The following is an 11374-nucleotide window of genomic DNA, read 5'->3' as shown; positions in this document are numbered from 1 at the left end:
TCAAAAATAGAACAGTGTGTAGTAATCTGTAACTCTCGGATAGTTATGTAACTCCGAAAATTCTGAAAAATTCGATCAACCTAAGAAATTTGTTTATTAATCTTTTGCAAAAATAATCAGTATTTTATTGCACTTCTGTTAAAAATAAGAATTGTTTTCTTGAGCACAAAAGTTTCAGTTTTTTAGCAAGATCAAATCAACTATCACCGTAAGCCATCCTAAAGGTCTTACTTGGCTCAAACAATAATTAAATCACAAAACCAAATATAGCCAGAGGCTAGATGAATTATTTATTGCAAAACTGAACCTGAAAAGCAAGAACAAAAATAAAATTGGGTTGCCTCCCAACAAGCGCTATTGTTTAACGCCCTTAGCTAGGCATAGAAACACGAATAGATCTAGGTATTATCATGTTTGGTATGCAATCCATAAGTAGCTCCCATAATAGAATCATAAGGAAATTTATTTTTCTTCTTTAGAAAGTGTTCCATGCCCTTCCTTAACGGAAATTGAAATCTAATGTTTCCTTTTTCATATCAATAATTGCACCAATCGTTCTAAGGAAAGGTCTACCAAGTATAATAGGAGATGTTGGATTGTAATCTATATCTAGAACAATGAAATCTATGGGCACATAATTTCTATTTGCAAAAATAAGAACATCATTAATCCTTCCCATAGGTTTCTTAATAGTGGAATCCGCAAGATGCAAATTTAAAGAACAATCATCAAATTCATGGAAACCTAACACATCACATAAAGTTTTTGGAATCGTGGAAATGCTAGCACCCAAATCACACAAAGCATGGCACTCATAATCTTTAATCTTAATCGTAATAGTAAGTTCCCACTCATCAATAAGTATTCTAGGGACAGAAAGTTCCAATTCAAGCTTTTCTTCAAAAGAGATTGCATCACTGCATCAATGATATGTTTAGTAAAAGCTTTGTTTTGATTATAAGCACGAGGAGAATTCAACATGGATTGTAACAAGGAAATACAATATATTAAATAAAAATTATCATAATTAAATTCCTTGAAATCCAAAAGAGTGGGTTCATTGCTACTTAAAGTTTTGACCTCTCCAATCCCACTTCTATCAATTTTTGCATCAAGATCTAAAAACTCTGAATCGTTGGGACGCCTTTTAACTAGAGTTGACTCATCTCCAGTCCCATCTTTATCAAGATTTACATTGGAAAACAAAGGTTCAATAGGAGTCACATCAATCACTTTAAGATCTTCATCATTATTTTCATGGAAACTAGAAGAGCATGTTTTTACAAACCAATCTCGTTTGGCACGCACCTTAGCGGTTCTTTATTTGCACTCATCAATGGGAATTCTCATAGCCTTTCAAGATTCATTGATAGCATACTTCGGTGGAATAGATCTAAGTTTCAAAGAATCAACATCAAGAGAAATTCTACCCACTTTCCTAGCCAAATCATCAATCTTGAGCAATTTTTCTTCAACCAAACATTTAAATTCTTTTGCGAACTCATAAATTCTTTAACACTATTCCCAAAATTAGAGGGAATCTTATTATAATTTCCATAAGATCTATTGTAGGAATTACCATAATTATTAGATGAATTACTAGGAAATGGCCTAGGATTAACATTACCTCTATACGCGTCATTACCCATATTGTTCCTACCAACAAAATTCACATCCATAGATTCATTATTATTTTCAATCAAAGTAGACAAAGGCATATAATTAGGATCAATAGAAGCACTCTTACTAGCAAATAATTTCATAAGTTCATCCATCTTTCCACTCAAAACATTAATCTCTTCAATCGCATGAACTTTTTTACTAGTGGAAGATCTTTCGGTATGCCATTGAGAATAATTAACCATAATATTATCTAGGAGTTCAGTAGATTCTCCTAAAGTAATTTATATAAAAGTACCTCTCGCGGCCGAATCTGAAAGATTTCTAGAAGTAAAATCCAATATGACATAATATCTTTGTATAATCATCCACAAATTCAAGCCATGAGTAGGGCAATTTCGTATTATCAATTTCATCCTCTCCCGAGATTGTGCAACATGTCCATGATCAAGTTATTTAAAATCCATAATATCGTTCCTAAGGGAAATGATGTTAGCGCGAGGAAAATACTTGGAAATAAAAGCATCTTTACACTTATTCCATGAATCAATACTATTTTTAGGCAAAGATGAAAACCAAGTTTTAGCACGATCTCGAATTGAGAACGAAAATAGCTTCAATTTAACAATATCATTATCCACATCTTTTTTCTTTTGCATATCACATAACTCAATGAAATTATTAAGATGGGATGCGACATCTTCACTAGGAAGGCCGAAAAATTGATCTTTCATAACAAGATTCAGCAAAGCGGCATTAATTTCATAAGATTCCGCACTAGTGGTGGGAGCAATTGGAGCAGTAATAATGTGATAGCCTGGCTTATTAAGGATGATAGACTACTCATATCAATAAGGAATTCCTTCTTTTCCGGGAGCCCATTCGGAAAGAACTCCAAAGTTAAGTGTGCTCGGGTTGGAGTAGTTTCAGGATGGGTGACCGACCGGGAAGTTGCTCCCAGGTGCGCATGAGTGAGGACAAAGTGCGCAGAAAAGACTAGTATTGATCTGTGGGGCTAGTCTAGATCCCGCCAGGAGTAACGACCACCGGTGGGTATGTCCGGGGCGTTACAAGTTGGTATTAGAGCCTACCCTCACGGTTACACGGATGTTTGCGGATAGGTGCGCAGTCATGTTGTTCATGACGTTTGTGACCCGTCGTGGCACACTGCATGGCACATGTACCGGACTGGATGCACAGACATATGTGCCAAGAGGGAACGTTCCTATGGCCCGACGAGGACGTCGGTTCCTTTGAGTGGGGGTGTATGTGATAGCCTGGCTTATTAGGGATGATAGACTATTCATATCAATAAGGAATTCCTTCTTTTATAGGAGCCCATTCGGAAATAACTCCAAAGTCAAGCGTGCTCAGCTTGGAGTAGTTTCAGGATGGGTAACCAACCGGGAAGTTGCTCCCAGGTGCGCACGAGTGAGGACAAAGTGCACAGAAAAGACTAGTATTGATTGGTATTCTCTTGAGCCATTGTGACAAAGCAAGCAATCCAACACACGAGCACATAAAAGGCAAACGAATAATACGAACGGAAGAAGGGCTAAGAAAAGGCAAATCTTTTCGAAAATCGTTTTAGAAGTGGGGGGAGGAAAACGAGAGGGAAATGGCGAATAATGTAATGCAAGAGAAGAGAGTTTATGATGGGTACTTGGTATGTCTTGACTTGGCATAGATCTCCCCGGCAACGGTGCGAGAAATTATTCCTGCTACTTCTTGAGCTTGTGTTGGTTTTTCCCTTGAAGAGGAAAGGGTGATGCAGCAAAGTAGAGATAAGTATTTCCATCAGTTTGAGAACTAAGGTATCAATCCAGTAGGAGACCACGCACAAATCACCTACTACCTGCACAAACAATCAAACAACATGCAGCCAACTCGATAAAGGGGTTGTCAAACCCTTCACAGTTACTTGCAAAAGTGAGACCTAATAGAGATAGATGAAACTAAGCAAACGGTAAAGTAAATATTTTTGGTATTTTTGGTGTATAGATCGGAAAGTAAAAGATTGCAAAATAGTAGATCGGAAGCTAATATGATGGAAAATAGACTCGGGGGCCATAGGTTTCACTAGAGGCTTCTCTCATGATAGCAAATAATACAGTGGGTGAAAAAATTACTATCGGGCAATTGATAGAATAGCACAAAGTTATGACGATAACTAAGGCAATGATTATGAATATAGGCATCACGTCCATGTCAAATAGACCGAAAGGATTCTGCATCTACTACTATTACTCTAGACATCGACCGACTCCTGCTTGCATCTAGAGTATTAAGTTCATGAAGAACATAGTAATGCATTAACTAAGATGACATGATGTAGAGGGATTAACTCAAGCAATATGACCAAAACCCCATCTTTTTATCCTCGATGGCAACAATACAATACGTACCTTGCTTCCCCTACTGTCATTGGGAAAGGACACCTCAGGATTGAACCCAAAGCTAAGCACTTCTCCCATTGCAAGAAAAACCAATCTAGTTAGCCAAACCAAATCGATAGTTCGAAGAGAATTACAAAGATCTCAAATCTTGCATAAAAGAATTCAGAGAAGATTCAAATAATATGCATAGATAAGATGATCATAAATCCACAATTCATCAGATCTCGGCAAACACACCGCAAAAGAGTATTACATCGGATAGATCTCTAAGAACATCAAGGAGAACATGGTATTGCGGATCAAAGAAAGAGAAGAAGCTATCTAGCTACTAGCTATGGACCCGTAGGTCTGAGCTAAACTACTCACACTTCATCAGAAGGGCAATAGAGTTGATGTAGAAGGCCTCCATGATCGAATCCCCCTCCGGCAGGGTGCCGGAAAAGGTCCCTAGATGGGATCTCACGGGTACAGAAGGTTGCGGCGGTGGAAAAGTGTTTTCGTGGATGCCTTTGGTGGTTTGGGAATATATGTGAATATATAGGCGAAAGAATTAGGTCAGGAGGGTCACGGGGGCCCCACAAGATAGGGGGGCACGCCCTACCCCCCTGGGCGCGCCCTCCACCCTTGTGGCCGCCTCGTGGCTCCTCCGACTTCAACTCCAAGTCTCATGGGTGTCTTCTGGTCCAAGAACAATCATCGCAAAGGTTTTATTCTGTTTGGACTCCGTTTGCTATTCCTTTTCTGTGAAACTGAAAAACAAGGAAAAAAACAGAAACTGGCACTGGGCTCTAGGTTAATAGGTTAGTCCCAAAGATAATATAAAATAGCATATTTATCCATATAAAACATCCAAAACATAACATAATAGCATGGAATAATCAAAAATTATAGATACGCTGGGGACGTATCAGTAATTTTCATGGGTTTATATGACTTGTCTAAAAATGATAGGTATACAGAAGTGCTATAATAAAAACTTTCATGTAGATCATTGATTATGATAAGTTTGATTCCTTGCAAGAGTTTTGTGATATAAAGATGGTAATATGTGGGTGTACTAGTAGATTATCATGGTTTAGTAGAAATATCGTAGTTAAAGTTTTTGATTCCCGAAGCATGCATGTATAGACTTTAGTTTTGGGATGAAGTTGGATCATAAATTATTATTGATTGTCAACCCTATGAGTGGCGGTCGGGGACGATCGATGGTTTTTTCCTGCCAATTTATCTCAGGGGTATGAAAGGTCATGCTTTGCTTCGAGGGCTAACAAACTGTTGCAATAAGTACTTGAGTTCTTTATGACTAATGTGATGTTCTTGGAATGAAGTACTTCCACCTATCCATATTTCGCTAGCCTCTTTTGTACCGTGCAGTGCCCTTTCTCCCCTCGAGAGTTGGCACAAACTTCGCCGGTGCATCCAAATCCCGTGATATGACACACTCTATCACACATAAGCCTACCTATCATGGCATTTCCATAGCTATTCCGAGATATATTGCCATGCAACTTCCACCATTAATAGTCACATGACTTCTATGTTCATCATCATATTGCTTTGCATGATCATAGAGATGACATGATACTTGTGGGAAAGCCACCACTCATCATTGTTATGCATATTACGCTAGATCATTGCACATCCTGGTATATCGCAAGAGGCATTCATATGAGTCATCTTATTTTTCAGTTTCACCGAGTTTTAAGTAAATAGAAGTGTGATGATCATCATTATTAGAGCATTGTTCCAGTGAGTTAAAGAATCATGGAGACTGATGAGTCCTCGAAAAAGTGGGGATGAGGTTCACAATATTGTTCTAAAAAGAGGAAAAAGAAAATAAAAGAAAAATGAGAAAAATTAGAGAAAAAGAGAGAAGGGGCAATACTACTATCCTTTTACCACACTTGTGCTTCAAAGTATCACCATGTTCTTCATATAGAGAGTCTCCATAATTTCTCACTTTCATATACTAGTGGGAATTTTGACATTATAGAAGCTGGCTTGTATATTCCGATGACGGGCTTCCTCAAATGCCCGAGGTCATCATGAGCAAGCAAGTTAGATGCACATACACTTAGTTTCGTAGCGATCTTTCATACAGTTATAGCTCTAGCGCTTCCGTTGCATGGCAATCCCTACTCCTCACATTGACATAGATTATAAGGCTTCTCCATTGCCTAATGGCCAGCCACGTCGGTGCGAGACTTTTTATATTTTTTCTTCCCTTATGAACCCCCATCATCAATCTTTTTGCCATCCAAAGTGCCAAGTCCTTGACTCACGCTCAAGTATTGTGTGAAAGTTGACAAAGGTGAAGGGATATTTGATTACTCGGCTTGTCATCGGGGTAGTTCATGATTAATATTTTGTGTTAGGAAGACTAAGCATGCTAAGCTATATAATTTTGTAGGGATAGAGTTGTTTAGCATTCTTTATTCTGAAAGGGGATGATTGTTTACTAGTATGTCACTGGTACAGTGAGGTGCTATACACACGATTTTTAACCCCTTTCCGCGACGGCATTTGGAACCGTCGCCAAGTGAGTGTGGGCGATAGGGGGGTCCTTCCCACACGACCCAGAAATTGTCGGGGATATGCCCTCCTGGCACACACGCTCATCAAAATGAGGTCATGTGCGACCCGCGAGCGCTCAAATACGGTTATACATACAGTAATGCTAAAAATACAATTATACAGGCGAAATCGTTCTCGTTCGTAAGTACATCCCACACAGTTAGTCCCTGCTAAACGTTTCCATTCATATGAACATCCCACATAGTCGCTCCAAGGAAAACGTTTCCCTTCGCATGTACATCACACACAATTTCTCCCGTTAAATGGTTTGTGATAGCATTGCCATTGCACACGATATTCACAATTTTACCGTTTGCGATATTGAATGCATCACACACGGTGCATAGAAGAAACTGTGTGGTAAAGGTTGTCCATCACACACATTTTTTATGTGGTAAACATTTGTGCAAGGTGGCCTAACGCAAATAGTTTTCAAGAGAATGTCGTGTGTGATTGTTCATTGATCCAACATGGTTTATTCCTAGAAACTGTGTGCTTTGCCTGAGGTCATCGCCCACGGTGTTTTCTGAAGAACCGTTTGCAATAGAAAAACCCAATTAGCAGGCTAATTGGCCATTAGCAGGCTAATTGGCCATTAGCAAGCTAATTTCCCTATTATTAATAATCCATTTATTAATCTAATTGACATTCATGTTAAGCACGTAATATATTTCATTTCCATATTAAGGAAGCAACATTTCATAATTTAAATACATCAGAATACACAACTGCACCAGCACCAAGTTTCACATGCAACATCTAGAACCTTTCGAAATTAGCATCATAGATGGTACATAAAAAGATGCATCTCATCTGGAAAACTACTGAAGCGGAAGGAGAATATTGAGCCTTCATTCATGTTGAAGGTCTTTGTAACTTTAGGCCAGTGCCTGTGGATGATTGACCGTCCATCCTTCGTCCTCTTGAGGAACACTTAAATATTGAACCATGGGTGTTGTATGAAAACCTTCCTCGCCTCCTGACCATAGAGGTGGTTTGAGAGGTAATAATCAGTGAACTGCTTAGGAAAGTCCTGAAAACAAGGATGTGCACAAATATCTTATCTATATTGGAAATGGGGCAAAGGAATAAAAAAGGCAAGGTATAATAGTTAGTACCATATTGTAGTTAACTAATGTCTTCTTCATTGTGCAGACAAAGATCTTGTTATTTTTTGTCGGTAATTTCTTTATCCTAACAATCTTTCTGAGTTTCTTAATTTGATTGATATTCATGGACAAGTCATTTCCCCATATGCAAAATGGGTCGAACAGTGGGTCAAAACCTCTGACAGCAGGACCTACATGCGCAAGACCAAATTGTTAAAAACCTAAATGTTAGAATGGTTCCTGCAATTGCACAATAATGTGCTATTAGACAACTAAACATGCACATGCTAACCTTCACTGTAAACCTCGGTGCTTCCCATTGTTGCCCTGCAACACATATAAGGTAGTTAGTCATCGGGTTAAGTAAAGGTCTGCATGCTATCAGTAAAATATGTTGATGAAAAATAAGCATATTGCAGATTCATTGGATTAATTCAAGCCACATGGAAAACCCATTTATCCAGACCAAGCATGATTAAGAACTGGGAAATGTAGCACTTGTATATGTTTCTCATGTATTAAGTGCAGCCAAAATTTGAATTATTCCTCACATGTACAACAATACAAAATTCTACCCATGACAATTGGACATCGCATTGTAGAATTGAACCAAGCAGTTAACTAAACACCACAACAAATGAACCAAACATTAACTGAGCACCACATTGCGCAATATAACATACTCCTAATAGAAGATTAGGCAGTTAACCAAACCAAGCATGCTTAACAACTCTGAAATATAGCAATTGTATTTGTTTCTCATGTATTTAGTACAGCCAAATTCCATTTATTTCTCACATGGTATACGATAACATAATGCACCCACAACAATTGAACATCGCATTGCAGAATTGAACCAAGCAATTAACTAAACACCACAAAAATGAACCAAACGTTAACTAAGCACCACATTACACAATATAACATACTCCTAATAGAATATTAGACAATACAAAATTGCACCTGAAGAATTGAACATCACATTTGCAGGGTTTAACCAAACAGTTAACTGAACACGACAACTAATCAACCAAAGAGTTAACAAGTGAGCACCACATTGCACAACATATAGAACATATACACTAGAACAATAGATTGCATGGTAAAAGTAGATAGCACAATTCACTAGAATTTGTTACGGAAAGGCAGTAGCTAGCAAACTAAACACGAGTCCTTATACTGAGCTAATAAGACAAGCTACTCCTCATTGTCGGAGATATCGATGACGATTGGCTCCTTGGACATGGAAGATGGTGAGGCCTCCGCATCGTGGGTGGCCTCGTCGTAGTGGTGAGTTGCCTAAGTCGCTCCGGGCACCAACCTGCTGACTCTTTAGATGAGGTAAGCACGTGCACGCTAAGAAAACACCTCGTAGTCTTCATCGAAGGCACTGAGGGTGGCAACGAGAAAATGCCAATCATTTAAAGCAGCCAACCGTGTCGCGGCATTGGCGCGCGAGGCGTCGATGGTGGCCTCTACGGCAAGGTGCTCCTCCAAGATCTGGGGGTCGGCATGAATGGCAGCCATCCCGACCTCATACGCGCGTGCGGCCGCAATTTGCTTCTACGTTGCCAAATGCTCCTTGAGATCCTGGCTATACTGCGTGGACCATGACTTAGGGCGGTGCTTATTTGGTGGAGGGGTCGGTGATTTGGGTGGAAGGTGTCGCCCTGGCGGTCGGGGCATGTGGGATGTGGAAGGAGGAGGATGGGGGCCTGGTGTGGATTACCTGCCTAGATAGGCGAGGCCGAGAAGCATGTAGGAGGGTCATCGGCGAGGAGGCGGTGCTGCAAGCAAGGAGGAAGGTTTCAACTTGGAAAGGAAGGTGGAAACAGGGGAAACGTGGCTTTTGGCAAGGGGGAGGAGGCGGGGAGGTAGATATTCCCACGGAAGCCGAAAATTTTGAATCGCTTCAGTGAAAAACTGGCGCGCAAAGTGTCATCAGATGGTGCTCCAGGATATTTTGTAATGCATCTCACACGCTTGGTGATATTAAACTGTGTGATATCTACATGATTTTTTATCTTGATTTGAATTACATAATGGGGTCACGGCAGCAATGGATGGTGCTTGAATTGCTAGAACTTTTATCTGAAGTGAACATGCAACTATATGTATGTCGTAAAAGAATTGGAATTATTCAGGGTTTGTTTGGACATTTTATACATTAAATTAGTTTTATAGATATTTGAGTTGCACAATTAAAAATTAAACTACATGCACATGCTCTGGTGCAACAACATGCGTTGTTAAATCATATATGTGTCCATGGGTTTATGCTTATGTCCCATACAAGAAATGGGGATGAATTTCGGGGATCGTTTGGACATTTTAAACATTAACTGAGTTTTCTATGCATTCATGTGCATAATTCAAATTTGAACTACATGCACGTGCCCCAATGCATATAAATTGGTTCAAAATTGGAATGTGTGTCCTTGGTCACATGCTTAAGTCCCATGCAAGAAATGAGAATGAATGTCAAACACCTTGCCACTGTCGCTCGGCCGCTAACATTGAGATACATGGTTTTTAAATTCTAGTAAATCGAAAATGCAACTGAAATTTATGAAACTTGACAGGCTAGCATGGAACGGCATCAACATGCAGTGGTAAAAATATTGTCCCATGTGGGGCAGGTTGGGGTATATAAGCTTCTCATAAACCAGAGCTTCTCACAACAAGCCTCATGGTTCCGGTAGGCAACGTTTCACCTTTCTGGATGAAATGATATCCGTTGCCTCTTCTTGATTTCAGTTTTTTCTAGTGTCAACATAGAACAACATGAGTGTTGTGTTAATTTTAGGAATTTTTGGGGGCTCGTTTGGACATTTTTATACATTAACTGAGTTTTCTATGTATTTATGTGCATAATTCAAATTTCAACTATAGGCACATGCTCTAATGCATATAAATTGGTTGAAAAAGCAAATCTGTGTCCTTGGTTGCATGCTTAGGACCCATGCAAGAAATGGGAATGAATGTCAAACACCATGCCACCGTCACTCGGCCGCAAACATTGAGATACCTAGTTTTTAAATTCTAGAAATTCCAAAACTCGTTTGAAATTCATGAAACTTGGCATGCTATCATGGAGCGGCATCAACATGCTGTGGTAAAAAATTTGTCCCATTTGGGGCAGGTTTGGGTATAAGCTTCTCACAAACCAGAGCTTCTCACAACAAGCTTGATGGTTTCGGGAGGGAACGTTTCACCTTTGGGGACGAAACTATATATGTTTCCTCTTCTGGATTTCAAATTTTTTTCTAGTGTCAACATAGAACAACTGGAGTGTTGTGTTAATTTTTGGAATTTTTCGGGGTTTGTTTGGACATTTTTATACATTAACTGGGTTTTCTAGGCATTTTATGTGCATAATTCAAATTTGAACTACATGCACATGCTCCGGTGCATATAAATTGGTTGAAAAATTAAATCTGTGTCCTTGGTTGCATGCTTAGGTCCCATGCAAGAAATGGGAATGAATTTCAAACACCAGGGCACTGTTGATTGTTGGAAAAACATTGAGATACTTTGTTTTTAAATTCTAGTGAATCCAAAACTCATCTAAAATTCATGAAAGTTGGCATGCTATCATGGAATAACAAACGGATGCGAATTTTTCGTGTCCATTTTGAGAGAAGGCGCACTCGAATAACAAATGCATCTCGAACG

This window comes from Triticum dicoccoides, chromosome 7A (genome assembly GCF_002162155.2).
Source record: "Triticum dicoccoides isolate Atlit2015 ecotype Zavitan chromosome 7A, WEW_v2.0, whole genome shotgun sequence".
NCBI classification, from domain to species: Eukaryota; Viridiplantae; Streptophyta; class Magnoliopsida; order Poales; family Poaceae; genus Triticum; species Triticum dicoccoides.
Note: the sequence above shows the minus strand (reverse complement) of the source record.